Below are 18,851 nucleotides of genomic sequence, written 5' to 3'. Positions count from 1 at the left end.
ACTTAGTACATCTCCTAGTTTCATCATTCATGTAAGACTGGGAATCCACTGGAATGAACTTTCCCTGGCTTTCAGTGAATTCAGTTTTCATTTCATTTCTTCCGTAAGGTTTATTAGCATTAACATTCAGAAACTGAATAATGCCTATAATTGCTATACTGTAAAATGCAGTCAAGGGTCACTTTTTAGAATTAGAGACCCGATTCTCTTCTCAGTTACGCTGAGGTAAATAAAGTGTAACTCCATTGAAATCAATAGTGCTATATCCATGTAGGCGAGAGGAAAAAACTATTCTTAATGTTTGTTTTTAAATTCCTGCTCTTAATTGCTTCTGATAGCAGGAGGAGGAAGAACACTTCACATAAAGATGCCAAATCTAGGATCGCTTTCATAATGTAGCAGTGGGTTTAAGGAAAATAACAGTAGATCATCTGCCTCAAATGATAAAACAAATCATTTCCTATTCTTCATTGCAGGCCATGGGGTGGATGAGCACAATAACAGTTGCAATATTCATTTGTACTCAGTCAACAAACCAAGCCAGCTTGTTGTGTCCAAATATATCTTTATGCTCATGAGTTCAGATTTACTGCTGCCATGGCACATGGAGGTAGAAATTACATCTAGTAGTGCCACCTTTTTCTCCTGCACCCCAAATAGAAATGAGGGAATCTTTTAACCATCCTACTTATGGCCCCTTTCTGGACAGCACCTACCACCCATTTGGGTTTGAACTGAGAAAAGGGTATTTGAACAGACTGAGAAGTCACTGCTATTTGTGTGAGTATACTTTGATCACAGGTTAGAAATACTGAGCTAAATATGACTATGCAGAGCAGAAGCAGAGAAAATGAATCTGAAAATCTCCCAAATTTGTGTAGTATCCCAGCTGCTTAGCTGGAAAACCCATGAAGGTTAGCATGTGTCTAATGTTAACGTCATGTCTCAGCTATGCAGTTGGTGGAATCCTACCAAGTAAAGTGCCAGATGGGAAAAGGACCCAACATCTTCATTCCCAGAGCATTCACTAAAGGGAAAAAAAACCCCACTATGACAAGATAGGAAAAGAGGGTCTGAGAATATCTGGAATTACAACATCTCTAGAGTTTCAGAATGGGAAGAAGTTTACATTGATTAGGGAAAATAGCTTCTATAAAAATGTTTGGACCAAATATGAGCAGTTGCTAGATTACAGAGAGAGATGGGCTCTGATGTTAACATGGTCTCTTTCTCCCATCTAGGGCAACCAGATGTCCTGATTTTATAGGGACAGTCCTGATTTTTGGGTCTTTTTCTTATATGGGCTCTTATTACCCCCCACTTCCTGTCCCGATTTTTCACACTTGCTGTCTGGTCACCCTACTCCCATCCATTATAGATAATCAGTAAAAACACAGAATTGCTGATGTGTTTATTCTGGTTGCTAATACAGGTGAAAAATCCATTGCAATCTAAGCCCATTTTCAAAATCTGATTTTGGAAGATCTTCCCAAAGCTGCAAAAGAAATGGCAGCAGAGAATGTAAATGTCCCTATCCAAAAAGAAGATATATCTGAAGGCTGTGTGAATGTTCTAAATGATGAACAGCCTAAACCACTTCCAAAATCTGAGCTCACAGGAGTGAGAGATTCTGCCTTGTGGAATTTCTGCAGGGGGCTACCAAAAATCCTTGCAAATCAGATTGTTAGTACAATTGCATGATAGCCACACTGTAATTGTTGAACTGAAAACTGTCCTCAGAATCTGGATTTTGCAGCCAAGTTTGGATATGGACATAAAGTGTGATATGTCTGCTGGCGCATCCTACCATCATTGGAAATGGGACTGAGAATCCCTGGAAGAGAATTCGTATTGACTTTGCAGGCAAGGGAAAACAGAAGTAATAGATTTAGATAATATCACCTCTTGCAAAGCCAACGAAGAAACTTGTCTGGAGCTGGTTGACTTTGAGAAAAAGTTGTATGAGATAGTGGGCCGCAATTCATTTCTGAGAAATGATAGACATGCCTAAAATAGAACCTACGATCATTAAACATACTAGATCAGCAGCTTAGTAGCCTGCATCCATCAGGCTAGCAAAGAGCTTTGCCCGTTCGTGTGTCACTGGGTCACTGCATTGATTACACCATATTTGGGCCTATGCAGCCTCTGTTAGTATCCTCCACCAGTGTAGTAAATTCTAACCTTGTAGATATTGGTAACTTCTTGGTCTGCTCAGATGGGTTATATTTGTCAGGTCAAACCCTAAGAATTGTTGTTCTCTCTCCCCCACACCCCTTTTTTCTTCCGTAACACAATTTCATTGAGGTCATTACCCCAAACAGGTTAGATAGACACCGTCCATAAAGCCATATTGTGCCCTTAAGTAGATATGCAGTTGGGGAGAATGCAAGGAGCATGCAGCAGCAGGCATCCCCTATTCCACGTGCCAGGGAGTCCCAGAGAGGAATTTTGTCTCCCTGGGGCAATTCCCTTTTCCAGCACAACTAACAGTCAGTCAATGCCACAAGTAAGCCTATAATAATGAACCAGAGCTAAAAAGGATTTCAGTTATACAACACTCAGGGCCGGTGCAACCACTTAGGCAAACTAGGTGGCCGCCTAGGGCACCTAGTGGTTGAGGGCACCTAAAAGCCCGCTCAGGTGAGGAGGTGGAGTGGAGGTGAGCTGGGGCGGAGGGGTGCGGGGAGGACCACTCGCAGTAACGGGAGGGGGCGCACGGGGAACCGCTCCCCACCCCAGCTCACCTCAGCTCGGCCTCCTCTGCTGAGCACACAGCCCCCGCGCTAAGTCTCCTCCAATTGGCACCGCAAGCCTGGGAGGGGAAGAGAATTAGAGCAATGCCGGCGTGCTCAGCGGAGGAGGCGGAGCCGAGGTGAGCTGGGTGGGCTCCCCAGGCAGGGTTAGCTGCCACGGGGGTGGAGGGGGAGTCTCCCCAGGCAGGATTAGCTGCCGTGGAGGGGGGCTCCCCAGGCAGGGTTAGCTGCAGAGGGGGGTAGCTGCTGCTGGGGGGGGCTCCCCGGGCGGGGGGCTGGTTTAGCTGCCGCGGGGGGGGGTCCTCTGGTAGGAGGTGGGGGCGTGGTTAACTGCTGTGGGGGGGCGGGGTTAGCTGGATGGGCGGGTGGCGCAAGGTGGAAGTTTCGCCTAGGGCGCGAAACTTCCTTGCACCGGCCCTGACAACACTTTTATTCTGAATGCTGCTTGAGTTTCATCCTTCCATGTCAGTCATATGACCTGAGTGACTGAGACGTAGGCACATTTCTCTTTGCTGTGGTTCTGCCATGCTATCCCTCAAACAACAAGCAGGAAAGCCTGCTGAGTTGTTTCCAAAATGCCATCTGAGAACCAGATTTTCTCTCTTAAGTCCTCTTGTAGCAAAGCAATGACAAGAAGAACAAGACAAAAAGGTAATGAAATGCAGAAGCAAAATAATAAAGTCTAATCATGCACTCTTTACTTTAAAAAAAGTAATCAGAATACAGAGAAGAGAGAAGAATATGAAATAAAGGTGTAATGCTAAAAGTATTTGGCGCAGTAATTTATCTTCCAATGAAAAGGTAAAACATAAGGAGAGAGAAATAAGTTTTCAGCTGTCCATGGACTCTGAAGCTTTGGAAACACTGTGAATGAAACTTGTGCAAAAACAGTTGTGGATCTCCCTGATATGGGAAATTTGTTTAGCGTTAATAAATGCTAAGGCTGCACGGCATATGCCGGGTGGTACGCCAGCACTGATGCAGGATGTAGAATCAGGGTGCAATCCTGCTCCTAACAAAAAGACTTGCTGGGCAGAAATAGTAAATGGTGTAGGAGGGTTAGGGTTTTTTTAAAGAGAAAAGAAACATTTGTATCTCTTCTCTGTGTAAGTTGAGGAAGTTATTATTACAAAGTTGGGATGTTATGTAGGCACTTTGCACCATGGAGTATTTTAGAGCAGTAACTAAAGCATTAGTAGCCTCAGAGAGTATGCATATGGACTCAGCCAATCTCCATAGGAACTATTGCAACTGGTCAGAGACACTGAGAATAGTAAAAGGTGACAGGATGTTCTAGACTTATTTATTAAATTAAATTAGCCTGGTAATAGAACCGTGCAAATACACTTAGAGTCAATTCCAAGAAAACAGAAGCATCTTATCTGGAAGATCTTTGAACTCTGTTTTTGATCTTCAGCCCCATTGGAATTTTCTTCCTCTATTAAAAGTTAAGCATTTTCTTAAAGATGTCCAAATGGGTGCTTTGTTCTTCATCAGTGCACAGCATATCTGGCCTCATCATTTCACACATGCATGGAATGGCAAGCCAGGATGCAGTCCTTTTTTATATTTTTACTGCAGTATTTTGATATTAACACAGAACAAAATAAAATATATTAAAGTGAACATTGGCGATATTTTGTTTTAAAGCGAGAAGATGAAAGTAGGAAGAAGGGCATATATTTAATGTTCTGAGCTACTATCATACAAGATAACAGCAAAGAAAGGAAACAAATACTGCAGAACTAGTGCTTTTGGGGCCAAGAAAATGTCATTGATACAGCACAGGAAGGGCAAGAGCATCAATAATCATTAGTGTGATTTGTGCACATTTTTTATTTTGAATTATTGTGCAACTGAAAATGATTGTGGATAAGGAATTGTTGGTGCATTTGCTTTTTATGTGAAAATATTTCCCATTTCTGCAGTACAGACAGCAATGCAGATACGCGTGCATTGAGTCTCCAGGACTTTACATCTTGTATAGTGCTTTACATCTGTTCAAAGCAAGGTTAAATGCTACCAAATCAAAATGGACTGCACTGGATGCACAACAGAAAAGAATCAGGCCCACAGAGAACTTACTTCTGGTTTTTTTGCCCTTTTCAGTTTGTATATATTTTGGAATGATGTCTGCAGAAATATCCAGAAATGCTCTATAGGCGCACTCTTGTTGTACATTGCAGTGCCCCCGATATACTCTTCGTCTCCGTCTCCTTCAGCCAAGGAGAAAAGAACATTTGAAACCATTATTTCCTAGTGCTGCAGCTGCTTACTAAATAGGCACTTTAGGTCATTTAGCTAATGTTAGTGTTTTGCCTATGCATTGTCTTGCTCAGGTGCACAGGGAGAAGAGGGCATATGGAGTCTGTTTATCCCTTCTTCAAAGCTCCCAAGAAGGAGCACGGCAGAATAAGGACCTTTGAGTGCTAGGCGGGGGATGCCTCTAACTTGCACAGTGGAACTCACTGGCAGAGAGGAGGCATAGGGAGTCTGAGGCCTGGCCATGCCACCAAAGAAGAGGACCATGCCCCTTTGGAGTCATTTTGTTTGGAGTCAGACCAGGTCTCCAATTCCTCTGTTCACAACTGCCTTCAGTAGCAGGCTCTAGTGGGAGTGCACACTTCCTTTGGGAGCAGCAGTAAAGAATGGTTCATAGCAAATGGCTTTCCTGAGCCATTCTGTCCTCAGCAAGGAGAATGGCTCAAGGAACATCCACTTGAATGCTACCTCTCTGCTCTTCTCCCCCAACCCAGATTGCCTACAATGGTAACACCAGAATATGGGAGTTTGTTACTATTTTTCAAAGCTTCTCTTCCTAAATGCTTCCCTGGGCTCTTTATTCGCCTGCCCTGAACTGGATTCACAAAACTACACTCTGGTGAAAGTAGTATTTCTGTCTGTTACATAACATTGACAAAAAGCTAAAACTTCCAAAGTGTTGTCTCTTTGCAAAATACTTCATGTAGTTCCACTTCCATGAATAAAGACAGCACTTCTGTTTGCAGGGCTGTCACTGTGCCATTTTAAGCAAGTACTAATTAAGTGTACATACACAAAATGAAAACTGCTTATTTGGGTGTTTATACCACAGCATTTTGGGGAGACTGGGAAAATCTGCATTACCTTCATGTCAAGACCCTGTTAATCTATTTAGCACAGCTTCTTTTAGATGCCACCAGCATTCCTTATTTTAGCTACTGCACTAGTGGTGTGGAGTTTTGACTATTCAATGAGGATTGCCTGACTCATGCTCCTTTTGACCCGTAACACATTTTTATTAAAAAAATTGTTTCTAGTTCTGAAAAAGGTAATTTACTTCAGTTCCACTCTAGAAATATTTATTTCAGCAGAGAGAATGTAAGACTCATTATTTCCAGTGTGAAAATAGCTCTAGGGTGGAGTAAATATAAATAGAAAATGGGCATGAGACCATGTATTGCCATGGCTATAATTCCTTGTAACATCAAGAACTCCAAGAAGAGAGCTTAAAGTGGCTTACTATAATACAATCTCAAGCAGGGTGACCAGACAGCAAATGTGAAAAATTGGGACAGTGGGTGGGGGGTAATAGGAACCTATATAAGAAAAAGACCCAAAAATCGGGACTGTCCCTATAAAATCGGGACATCTGGTCACCCCTAATCCCAAGATGGACTTGTCTTTTGTAATGTTTTTTCTTATTATTTGTGTGTACAGATGTTCCTTTTTGTCATCTTCCACACCCTTTTCCACACATTCTTTCAAGCTTATCTTCCCTCCTAAACCTCACTTTCCCTCTCATTGTTCTGGCATCACCTCTCAATCCGCTGTATTTTTAGGTAGGTCTCTAAAGGGCAGAAAGAAAAGCTACTTCCATTACCAAATTTATTGGTATCCCTTATTAAAAATACTAAAGAAATGGCCTCCTACATTAATGGTCCCAAATGCTGGAGTGTTGCTATTGTGTAGCCTGTTGTGTTTTGGATCATGAGGGTAGAATACTGTAGTGTTGTTTTAATAAGGGTTGCTACAAATTATAAATTAGGATTGTTGTTTTCATTATGTTATTGTCATGACCTTTTTTTTACTGTTCATGTTCTGTCCAATCAAAACCTTCAGAAATACCAACCATCCTTATTTAGAATAACCATTTTTCAGCAAAATATTGCCAGTTTTCTACTTTTCCCCCGCCAATACTCTCTCCTAGTCCAAATACATTTCAATGAAGTTTAAGAATACATCCCTTTATTCCTATTAATAGTTTTCAAATGTTGGCAAGTATGAGCACTATACATAAACTGATGGTAGCACATCAGTAACCATACCAATTTCTGTCCTGACTGCCCTTTGACTGGAGGGTGTTATAACTGAAAGAGAGAGTGTAAACATACATGTCCCAAAACGTGGTCAGCTAGTGATGAAAAACTTGATAGCTGTATTTCTCCACAGGTCCGTAACTCTTCAGTAAAATACAGTGTTTTTTCTTTAATGCATAATAATAATAATTAATAATAAACCCACACAAATGTCCCCCGACCACCACCACACAAAAACATTTGAGAGTGCTGTCACTTTAAATGTCACTCAAGCCTCTCCTTCCACATCTCTCCCAGTAGCCATATAGGAACCTTTCATGAGGATGAAGATTGTGTGAGAATAAGCATCATTAGTACAATACAAGCTTTATCTACCCCACAGCTTTTACAGCTTCAAAACCAGCTGCAGGGAACTTGGCCCTCTGTGGATCAAGACCAAGGTAGCAGCCAACAGCAAGACCCCTGTGGCTATTTTTCAAAGTGGAAAAAGCTTTCTACTTTTAGCTTGAATATAGTGAAAATAACACAACTGTACAGATAAACAGTAGTTTTTAATGCTTCAGAATTGGGAATAGGGAATTGCTGTGTTCTGAGACACAAATTCAAGATGGTGGATGGTTTTGCAGATGTGAAAGCAAACTTTACACTACAAAAATCCCAAATGCTTCACACGTAGGGGAAGATATCATAATAAAGCACTTCCTAATTACTTCAGATAAATTGTTTTATTAGGCTATGTGGATTAAGAACACTGGGCTGGATATTCCCCTCCTGTGGCAGAAACTCACAAAAGAAAGGCTTTCCTGGAAACCATATAAGGTCACTTTTTAGAGGTTCCTCCACATCCTATCCTGCAAGAAGAGGAATTTTCACTCATTTAGTTTGGGAAGGGGCTGAGGTCTTCAACCCCCATTGATCCCCAGAATCCAAAAGAAAGCAGAAGGCAAGCACGAGGATCCTAGAACGGTCTTCATTGCCTCCAAGTCCTTTCCTCTCCTGCAGACAAATTTCTGCCATTGCCTGTCCATTCCATATCTGCATCCTATAACGTCTTCATGGGGGCTAGCAGCCAATGAGAAGGAGTTAATACTGCTTCTGTGAGGGGTCGTGGGATCCATGGGATAGTACACTGGACTGGGGAGTCAGAAGTCTCGGATTCTAAAGCAGACTTTGCTATTGACTCATTGTGTGTCCTTGCGCAAATCATTCAACCGCTCTTTGCCTCAGTTTCCTCATCTGTAAAATGGGAATACTAATGCTTGCTCACTTGTGGAAAGTGCTTTGGGGACCTATGGATAAAAACTGCTATTTAGATATTATTATTACTATTATTTGTTATAGCAGGGTTAACTTCCACTCAGCTATCTTCCCTGTCTGGTGTTCTCTGGCTCTGGTCCCCTGTTTGTCCAGCAGAGGGTAGTGCATGCTGCTCATCTCTCTGGCTGTGTTGTGGACTGGGTCCATGATGTGCAGTAATGAGAGAACAAGTAAAATTATTTTTGATTAAGAAATGAGCTGCCTGGATTTTATCTCATTAATTTGAGCCATTTGAGGATGCCCACCCTGATTATCTCCATGCCTTTTCTCCCCTCCAGCTGTCAACTTTGCTACAGCCTACCTTCCTGTTGATCCCATCCAACTCCCAGTAGGTACCCTGGGACACTCCTACACTCACCGCAGTCTCAAATTATCTACACCCCAGCCCTCCTTTATTCTTTCCATTCAAAACTCTTGTTGCTGTTTTTGACTTGTTCTTCCCAATTTCTTGTGGTACCGGTCTTGTTGGTCTTACTGGTGCTGGTTTAGCATCTTGAACATTTGGGGATTTTAAGTGGGGTTATTTGCACTACTGATTGGGGGTTTTAGCTTTGTCAGGGCTGAGGAGCAGTGATTTATTGAAAGGGATTGTGTTTTCATTTGGATTTAGTTTTTGATCCTTTAGTGCTTTGTGATGTGTTTTGACTAGGTGGCAACAAAGAGTTGAAACCACGGGTCTCAAGCTTGGCACCTGGAAAAATGGAGGCAAACAAAAGTTCTGGAAACTTCTGAAAATTTTCACATATATGACCAAAAAGGTCTATTCCACCTCTCAGTGGTTTGATTCTCCGGACCAAATTCTGCACTGACTTACATCCCATGCAGTCCCACTGTCACCACTATGCTGCCTCCTTCCCCCACACCCCACATCATTCTTTCATCTCCTACAAACTAAAAAATATCTCACAGTGGCCAGGAGGTGGCGCTCTCACTGTTAGCCTGACCACTCTGGATGTGGGAACAGGCAGTAAATTCCCAGAGCCACTGCATATCTATCTGGTGAAAGTCACTTAACTTGACAGTGCACTGGACAAAAGAACCTTTGAAAGCAGCTGCGTGTCCTCTGTTGTTTGTTGTTTTTTTCTTTTTAAATTCTCAGGATTTCTTAGTCGACTGTGAAATGCAATCCCTAACTGGCAAAAGAAAAAAGTGGTGATTTTACACTTCTCCCCCCCAGCCCCTGTTCTGCCACATCATGGACTAAGAAAAAGGACAACTACTCAGAAAGGCTCCCTAGTGACCCCTTGTGTCACGTTGTTGGTTGTCCTTATTCCCACAACATCTATACCAGCCACTGAACTGTGACACGGCATCAAAATCATGGAAATAAGGCACTTTTACTTCAGTGCAGCTTCTCAAAACTCACTTAAATTAGGTGCTCTGTGTGTGTGTGTGTGTGTGTGTGTGTGTGTGTGTGTGTGTGTGTGTGTGTGTGTGTGTGTGTGTGTGTGTGTACACCCCAAACTGAAAGAACCTTGGTATATATACTTACCCTTTTGGGGAAAAAAAATCACATTTATTTTTAATTTTCCCTTCCCTGGTTACAATGTAAACATGCTTTTCAAAATTCAGAAGCTCTCTGTTGGCTTCCCAGATGGCTGCAGTTCAATAGTTGTTTGTTTGTTTGTTTGTTTGTTTTTTCATGATTTCCTCAGCCTCTTCTTGCAAAGTGCTAAACAGCCATTATGCCTTTTGCCTGCACATTGAGATTCATCTGCAGGCTCTAAACTGCCTCAAAAGTGCTTCAATTTTACATGAGCACTAAGCTGGGGACTGGGAAGCATTACCCAGTGCTGAAGGCCCAGATCATTAGACAGAGCATGTAAATCCTCTGAACCAGAAATAAAAAGTGCATAGATTTTCTTTGTGAAGTCTCGACTGCAGGTTTATGTAAAACATGAACCTCTGGCAGGTTTTTTTCTGGCCTCTTTTTAAAAAAAAAAAAAAACCTGTCACACGCCTCAACCACAGAAAAAGCATTGGGCTTTCTGTCAAGAGCTGGAGTAACTAATACAGTCACTCTCTGTCATGCCTTTCCCTCTTAACATCCCCTCCCCAACGCTCCCTTTTAGTGGTGCCAGTCCTTCAAAGTATTGCTAAGGGACCGCCAAATGTGACTGCTGAACGACAGGAAGCCCTGAGATGCTATGGCTTGACACAAATGCAGATGTGTTCGTGGACGAGAGCCCTATATTATTTCAGAAATTATAGATTCCTATGTAAGTATAGATGAACACTTGTACTGAGATTTCTGGAGAGAGAAATTGTAGTAGGATTATTAATTTGCACCAAGGAGGGGGAAGAAACCCAAAAAGCATGAGCATATGGCACTAAATGTGTGAGAGAATCACTCATTTTGGTGCATTTTGTAGACATTTTGCACAAGTGAGGTGGAACTGGAAATTGTCTCTATAGAAGGATTTTTGCTGTGTATTTCCTTTGTGTGAAAATATTTTTAACAGCAAATAGCCAGCTCAATGTTGTTTTAAAGATATTCAACCTCACATGTCTGCCGAGGGGAAGGGGGGGTCTGTGTTACTGGAGCTTCTACAGCTACTGCAAACATGCAGTAAAACCTGAACCTTCAAATTCTATTCCTGTCTGCACAGACAGTCCCCTGGCAGCTAAACTGGTGCAGGTTTCCTGCACAAGGGGGAGGGAGCAAGATTTGGAGAGGAGATGCAAGAAAAGGAGGGCACTTAGCACCAGAGAATCAGGTGCTACAGCCACAAGACGGGCATAGCCTCTGCCGAGCATCTCCAGAGCCATTCTGTGACCTGAGGAGAAAGGGTTCCTTTCCACTTCCCCTCCGAACATATACCTAGAGTTTACCCCAGCTACTTGGCCTCTGGATTAGGATTAGAACTTGTGCCCGAGTTTAGAATTTGTCCCTCTGGCTCTATGTAGAATGTGTGTGATATCATAATAACAATAACTTTGTATATATGCCTTTCTTTTATCAAGATATAATATAATATTCCTCTCTGGTCTTCTGTAGCAGTCCAGATGTGTGGATAAAGTTCTTCCCTGTCCACAGGCAGAGACAGTACAGTTAGACCCTTTGATGATATCATCCCTTTTCAACACAGGGTGTTCTTGGCTCCCAAACCCCGTTATCTCTGTCTCAAGCAGGTGGAGCATCATTACCTGTGGAGCCGAGAGAAAGGCATGAACACAGAAAACAATGCAACAGGCCTCATAGGCCTAATAGCATTTCTGCCCAGGCATTGGTCTGCAGCTGCCTCCACAATACCACCTGAGGCACTGGCAGGCTTTTCACACAGAGCAAAGCAAGTCATTGCTCCTTTTTCAGCTACAGAAGCCACCACGGCCCCTGGAACAGGAAACATTCCTCCTACTTGCTCCCACTTGAGCAGCAGCAACCCACTGCCCTCAGAAGGAAAAGCTGAATGAGATCCAGCTGCTCTCTTAGCTCCTCCAGAGGGATTTCAGTCTAAACTCTGCCTCAGAGTCTGTGGGGCTTATGAAAACTGCCTTTAAGGCATTCAGGGAAAAGGGACTAAGCTAAGAAATAGAGGGAAAGTGAATCTCCTCTTTCCAGCAGCCTTCCATCTTGTGATACCTTCAGACGAGGGCCAGTAACCAGTGATCCTCAGGCTACTTCCATTACAAAAAGGGAGTCCTAGGGAACAAGAAGGGTAGGGGAAGAGCCACAGGGATGATGAGGGCCAGAGGCTGATCAGGAAATGCCTGATCCCCACCCCCAAGGGAAACGGGAATTCAGGTTCTTCCAGGGTTTACCTTCACCTGCTAGCTCTTGGCTCTAACTGCCTTGTCTTCACTAGGACGTTTCTTCAGGTTAGCTGCCTCGAGTTAAGAATGCACCTTTTTTCCTAGTGAGGACAAGGCTACACAGGGCATATAGCTGGAAGCTGTCCATTTAAAAATTTGAGCTAATAGTTACAGAAAATTGTTTGCAGTATGCATCTAGTTCCTCTGTGTGCCATTAGCCAAGCAGCCATTACTGGGAAGTCAGAAAGAGTAGATGCTTGCAATAACAGGGTGCATGGTTATTGGAGGGGTTTTCAGTCACTTAGCTTTATTATTTATTTATTTCCAAATAGTTTTATTTCTTATTTCTTTGTTGTTAAGATTTCAGTTGATGTGTTTAGAAAATGAAGTATACAGGAGGCTGCCATCATGCAATCATCTCTGTCCCAACAGAATGCAGAGAGAACATTTTTCTCAGCAAGAATCATTATATTTGAAGCAGTCCTATTTGTGCTCAGCCTATTTATTAATTTTTGAAACACCAGACACCATAACAGAAGTACTTTGAAGCGTTTGAACAGAGTCCTTTATGGCTGTGACAAACCCATCTCTGAAAGATTATAAACAAGTTTCCATCATCACAGAATATTGATTTAACTTAGTATTTATTATAAAAAGAATATTTCATTGAGTAAAATTATTCAGGTCCCCCCTCCCAAAAATGGACCCTTTACTGAGTCTGTGACTGAACAGTACATGAGATAGATATTCTGAGTCACCTCTAAGTGAAAATGTTGGCCATACTCTGCTTGAATTATTACATTTTACCACAGGAGACTAAATATAATAACAAGCACTAGGTGAACCTTTTATTAAGTACATCTGCAGTCATATCACTTTGGGTTGTACTCTTGGCCAGTTTGATAAGATAGGGAAAATTCTGCCTTTTTTGGATGCGGCATAAAGCTGATTCTGAGTAACTGCCAATTACAAGTGCTATTGGACTCTTAGTTGGAGTTGAACAAATACGGATGAAATCCTGGCCTCATTGAAATCAACTGCAGAACTCCCATTGGCTTCAGTGGGGTCAGGGTTTCAGCTGTAAAGGCAGCTATGAGACATCATAGACTAGTCCTAGTGGCTAGAACAGGGATCTGGGGAACATAAAACAGGGGTTCTGTTACAGGCTCTGGCACTGATTTATTTTGTGACCTTGAGCAAGTCCTTTTACCTTATTCTGTGTCATTTTCACCATCTGTGAAATGCAGATGTACATATTTACACACCATTGTAATGTACCTTAAGACCTTTGGTTGGAAGGCACTATGTAAGTGCAAGGTATTACTAATATAGTTATTTACAATGCACATATCACACAATATTTCCTCGCCCCAGACATGGTGGGTGGCAAGTTGCTATCTCCTGGGAGATGCATTCTCTGGCATATACCTCTACCCCGATATAACACTGTCCTCGGGAGCCAAAAAATCTTACTGCGTTATAGGTGAAACCGCGTTGTATCGAACTTGCTTTGATCCACCAGAGTGCGCAGCCCCGCCCCCTCGGAGCACTGCTTTACCACTTTATATCCAAATTCGTGTTATATTGGGTCACATTATATCAGGGTAGAGGTGTATTTGATTACTAGTTGAAGAAGTATCTCTTGGTCAATTGAAAGCAGAAAAACACAAAAGAGAATCCATTAACAGAAAAAAATACAGATACAGATTCTCAGAATTTGGAAACTGAGTTTATACTTGCAGCTGAGCACAGACACACACACAAACACACGCACACACAATTTTCCCTATACCTTAAATAACATCAAAATAAGTTTTGGCACAAAGGAGCCCTGTAGAGTGTAGATATTAACCCTACTCACCTGGACAGATTCCAAGCTGGATAATTAAATTCTGCTTTGCTGAAATTCCTCTTACACTTTGAAATGAATACAGTATTCTTCATTGCCTATCCTAAACTATTGTATAGGGTTGCTGTGCCCGATAAAACAGTTGTTGGGTTTCACCACAGGAGTGAATGAATTTTAGTGGTGGGCACAGTGAGATATATATAAAATCGTGTAAGTGATATTTATACTGCCATGGAAATCATTAGGAGTTTGTCCATTTAATTCAATAGGCGCAAAATAGACCCCATGAATTGTTATTACTGTTACTAATTTATATAATACCATAATATTATATGATTACATTACATTTATGGACATTTAAAAAAAAGAGATACAGCTCCTGCCTTTGAAGAGCACATAATCTACTCATAGTTTACTTAACCAGTTAATATATTAAGCACTTTGGGATCATCAGAATGTGTCTTTGCTAGACTGTGTATCTAGACTGCAAGTTATAGTAAATTCTTATTATATGTCTATAATAATTCCCTCCCTGCTGTCCCTTTGCTCCAGGAGGGGAAGTTATTAGCTGTTCTCCTCTACCAGCTGCAAATGATCATCCCTCCAAATATCCCTCCAACCTCCTGTGCTCACTTAGCTGTACCAGTCAGCAATTAGACAGATTTAGCCAAGGCTCCATCTATTCTGTGCCTCTTCCCACCCATTCCCCACCCACAGATGTCCAAGTAAACAGTGTAGGAGTGTAAGGGAAGTTCTGTCTCTTTCACTCACTTGCATGGGTGTGTAGTCAAGTCACAATCCAGCCCAGAAGAAGTAGAATTTTCCATTAAAACGTGAGAAGAGGCATGTAGTGCTGGTGAATAGTACTAGAATGACAGCCCTGGAGATTGAGGCCTTCTCTTAATTCACAGAACTGGTGTAAAACAGGCACTTTCAGTGCTAGTTGTCCTTAACCTCCTCATCAATATGCCTCAGTCCTTACCTGGAGGGACAACCTGGAGGGGTAAAAAGGTTGTTCAGTCCTTGGGATCTCTGCTGAAAGTGCCAAAGTGATGCCATTTAATGCCAGCTTCAGACTTGCCAAGTACACTGTGTTTCCCTTCAGGCTACAGGTGTTTGGCCCTGTCTACAGGGAAGTTCCAGCAATTGAATGGATTTTTCTGATGGCAGGCTCAGTGCTGTGTGTGGGTGGATTTTATATGAAATCAGAGTGATTGGTGTGTGTAAATATCCCTGAAACTAAACAGTTTCAAAGTCATCTTCTCTTTCTCAGACTTCTTTCATAATTTAGATTATCCAAATCCACAAGACAGAATTCTAAGTATTTCTCTCCTCTTCTTTGTTCTCCCTTCTGAACTTTCTCATTTTCTCTTATTTCAGTTTCAAAACTTTGAGCAGTTCTTGGGGCTCCCTTGCAATTTTTCAAGTTGTTTACTGAGGTCAGAGATCAAATACTTGTGAATTAAAAATGGGAAGGCATGTTTTTATGGATCGCTTTCTTTCTGATGTACATTCATAAGATGTCATTACCAGTTCTTATACAAAACTGATTCAAATGGCTTGACTTTCTACTTTGACTTCTCACTTTAAGGCTCCACACCACCACCACCTTGCTGCAAGTGTGTGTGGGGGTGGCAATGGGTGCATCCAAGGTCTGGGTAGCCTGCACAGGGGTAGAAGTGTATATTCCCCTTATGTTACTAGGTGAGCATGCAGGCCAAGGGATAAACCTCAAACTAGGAGATAGTGCAAGCAAAAATTCCCCCTCCCCACCAGTCATCTTCTTGCTATTTATTTCCATGAAAGAGAGTAGGAGCTATACTGTAACCACAGCAGGGAAGCTTTTAATAAAGATGGTATCTTTATTTATTGAATTTACATACAGTATATGGAACCTATCAAATATTCTAGCTACCCACAAATGCATTCAATTATCTCCCTACAATTGGGTTTGTTATTGCATAACTATAAAATAGGAAGGCATCTGCTTCTGGTGGTTCATGTTTGAATTTATGCAAATATATTAATTTATGCAAATTTGCAATTTACTGGAATTTTGTCAGGCTATGGGCAGGTATGCAGTTGGTAACATGTTTCAGTTATTACTGATATGGGGTGGGTTTGAATTGGTGTCCTAGACGTTAAGTGCTCCATAAGCAACTACCAGTCGTCCGAGCGATTGAATCCTCCTTTGTGTGTGGTACGTGTGTGGTGCACGTGTGGTAAACCCACAGGGGAAAGTGTTTAAAAATGGCTTCTAATTTTGCGCTCACAAGTATGTGCATCTGTATATAGTCAGGCAGGTAGACATAGAACTGAATATCCAAACAGGCGCACTCAGAATCTGTGAGAGCAAATATAGAAGCCCTCTAAAAACAAATTGGGCTATAAAGTGTGTGAGATATGGAGCAAATTCTACGCTGACTTACATCCCATGTGATTAGTGAGGTTGTATGAGGTGCAAATCAGTGAAGAAGTTAGCCCGGTGTGAGCATAAAGGCTGGGTTACATTTAAACCAGGATATGTGTCGTTCTGTAGAAGCCAAAGTACTAAAAAAGCAGTGGGGGATATAGAGGAAATTAGTTTATTCTGCTGTTACTGTCAGTCTCTTGGTCTCATACAGTGTTTAATGGGATGTTGTCAGGATTTAACATCCACGTTTTGACTTACCTTAAAAGTTACATTGCAGATCAACTGAGTCCTTAGAACAACATTTTTAATGCAAAAGGTGTCTCTTGAGGAACATTATGAAATGAATTCAACCTGTTTCCTGTGATTGAATAGTAGAAGCACCTGCAGTAGTGGTAAGATCAGGATCTCGCTTAGAAATCCTCCTCTCAAGGTTATCATGCTATTATTATTCTCCTGTGAGGTTTTTAAGCAGAACAGTACTGGATGAATGTAGAGAAACTGTATCAGGTTTTCTGTGAGACCTATACAGCATCATTTCAGCATGATAATAGGTCAGCTGCTGTCTGAGATACCTCTAATTAAATGTTTCCTAACACAATTAGAAAGTGTGACCATGGTAAGGATTATTTTTTAAGTGACACCAATAGGATTCTGACCTGTCACAACACAGAGGAAAATTACCCCATTCCTAGTTGTATGACCCTACAGCCAGATTCTGCCACCTTTTCTTAGGTCGTGTGGTACTTTATTAGGTAAGAAGTTCCTTTTCAATCACTGGGACTCCTTGTGAAATGAGGCACTACTGAGCATGAGTAAGGCCAGCAGAATCAGATCCTTACAGTGTGTGAAAGTTCAGGAGGAATCACGCAGGGTCACCTTCTGCCAGACATGCCAACTCTGTGAATTAATTGCGAGAGATGCGATTTCAAAGTAAAATTAAGCCTGATTCATGATCTCAGTATAGAACACTCAAAGGTCAGGATTTCCTCAGAGGTCAGGATTTCCTGACCTTTGAGAGTTCTAGCCCGAGATCATGAGTCGGGCTTAATAATTTTACTCAGAAATTGCTGTCAGCCCCAGTGGCTGGGGCTCCTGATGCCAGTCAGCCCCAGTGCTTACTCACACAGACTAGTACCTTACTCCGTAAGTAATCAGTGTGGTTCCTAATGGAGTAAGGTGCTACTTAGCGAAATTAAGGATGTCATAATCTGGCCCATAAATTTCTACATTCACTACCTATACATATAGCATATCGTCCCAGCTAATGTCTCAGCAATTGATTTGATCTTCTATATATTCTGGAAAAAATGTTTAGCTTAGAGCAGGAGTTCTCAGACTTTTGTACTGGTGACCCCTTTCACACAGAAAGCCTCTGAGTGTGCCCCCCCCTTACACATTAAAAACACTTTTTTATATATTTAACACCATTATAAATGCTGGAGGCAAAGCGGGGTTTGGGGTGGAGGCTGACAGCTCGCGACCCTCCCGTGTAATAACCTCGTGACCCTCTGAGGGGTCCTGACCCCCCAGCTTAGAGACAGATGTAATCATATGGTGATACTGTATTTATGATCACATGCTTTTAAGCACAAACAGAAAATGTGCTTCTAGATGGCTACCATACAATTTGTGAGATCAAAAGACTTTAAACAACCTGAAACCTGTGAGCGTTTATGTCCTAGAAAAGCAGTGCCTTGACTAGCTTGTTGCTATTAAATGGAGAATGTATTAAGAACCAAGAAATAAAAGTTATGCCAGTGTATTTAATGGATGTTATTGACATGATGTATATTTTATATCTTCAACAGATCAGAAAACTGGATTTGCATCCAGAATTTTAAGTCCATTTTGTAATCATTATTAACCAGTACTCTCCTTTCATTATAAGACTACCTGCTTTAGCCCTATAGTAACCTAACTCTCTGCTCCATCAAATTCCATTATAATCAGCCTCGTTGTAAAAACATAATATGGGAACACTGAAACTGCTAGGCTCTTGAGGCTATAAAAAGTGGGAATGTACTGAAGTGAGATCTTTAGACTAGCAGTAGTTGCACTGTGAAAACATAACCTCTTTTGAGCACATCCTGTATATATAAGCTATTTTTCCTTTATAGATAGGACAACGAACAGCCCTGGACCACTTTTGGAGCCAATTGAGCTCTTTCAATAGGGTGACCAGACAGCAAATGTGAAAAATCAGGACACGGGGTGGGGGGTAATAGAAGCCCATATATAAAAAAGCCCCAAATATCGGGACTGTCCCTGTAAAATCAGGACATCTGGTCACCCTATCTTTCAAGCAAAGAAGTTTTAGAAGGTGTTTGCCACATTCCAAATATATATGCTGTATTTTGTTTTTACTTCATCGAAGTACAGCAACCAAATTTTGAGTGTTTAGTTTCAAGGAGAAAAGCTAGTATGTATTTTTCTCAAAATAGCTTATAATTTCCTGGGCAGACATG

At 41.7% G+C, this 18,851-nt stretch overlaps 1 protein-coding gene across 6 annotated transcripts in view; it reads left to right on the top strand.

The window, feature by feature from the left end:
* UNC5C (unc-5 netrin receptor C) overlaps positions 1–18,851 on the top strand; it is a 357,995-nt gene that overhangs the window by 228,723 nt on the left and 110,421 nt on the right. The window lies entirely within an intron of this gene.

Source organism: Mauremys mutica, chromosome 5 (assembly GCF_020497125.1).
Source record: "Mauremys mutica isolate MM-2020 ecotype Southern chromosome 5, ASM2049712v1, whole genome shotgun sequence".
Lineage (NCBI taxonomy): Eukaryota > Metazoa > Chordata > Testudines > Geoemydidae > Mauremys > Mauremys mutica.
Note: the sequence above shows the minus strand (reverse complement) of the source record. Positions and strands in the feature narration are given on the sequence as shown.